Below are 694 nucleotides of genomic sequence, written 5' to 3' on the forward strand. Positions count from 1 at the left end.
CTTTCCAATCAATTGAATGTTTATTCTTTATTGGAGTTTGACAGCTGTGGTCACTTTAAACTGTTATTGAATGGAAAAGAGCTGCATGAAGATTAAAAAATGTTTTTTCCTTTGGATTCTATGGAAAAAATGACAGCATAATAGTTTGGAACAACATAAGGGTGAGTAAATAATGTCTATAATAATGTTGTTTTTTCTTTCACCATTAAGGCAGGCACTTAAAAAACACCTTACTATGGAGTGCAGAGCTGCTGTATTATTAATGTCTTCCCATTATCCTCTGGCTCTATATGTTTGTCTCAGGGGAATAAAGGGGGCGTAAGTGCACGCATGATGGTTTTCGGACACCCTGTGTGCTTCCTCAACTGCCACCTGCCGGCTCACATGCGTAATCTGGAGCAGCGGATGGAGGACTTTGAAAGCATCCTACAGCAACAGCAGTTTGAGGGCAGCACGGCTGTGGGTGTGCTGGATCACGAGTGGGTACCTGGGGAAAAAACAGATGCCTAGGCTTATGCATTATTAAAGCTACACTATGAAACATTTGGCAGTTTTTAAAACATAAAACTGCAAGCATGTTGCAGAAGAACATAGTTTTGGCTGTGCTTCAGCTCCTCTGCAAATGACAGCACTAAAATACAAAGCATCATTAAATAATGATACATTATCTCTTATCAATAACTTTTTTTTTCAA

The sequence above is a fragment of the Sinocyclocheilus grahami genome, unplaced genomic scaffold, assembly GCF_001515645.1.
Source record: "Sinocyclocheilus grahami isolate Dianchi unplaced genomic scaffold, SAMN03320097.WGS_v1.1 scaffold4841.1, whole genome shotgun sequence".
In the NCBI taxonomy this organism is placed as follows: Eukaryota; Metazoa; Chordata; class Actinopteri; order Cypriniformes; family Cyprinidae; genus Sinocyclocheilus; species Sinocyclocheilus grahami.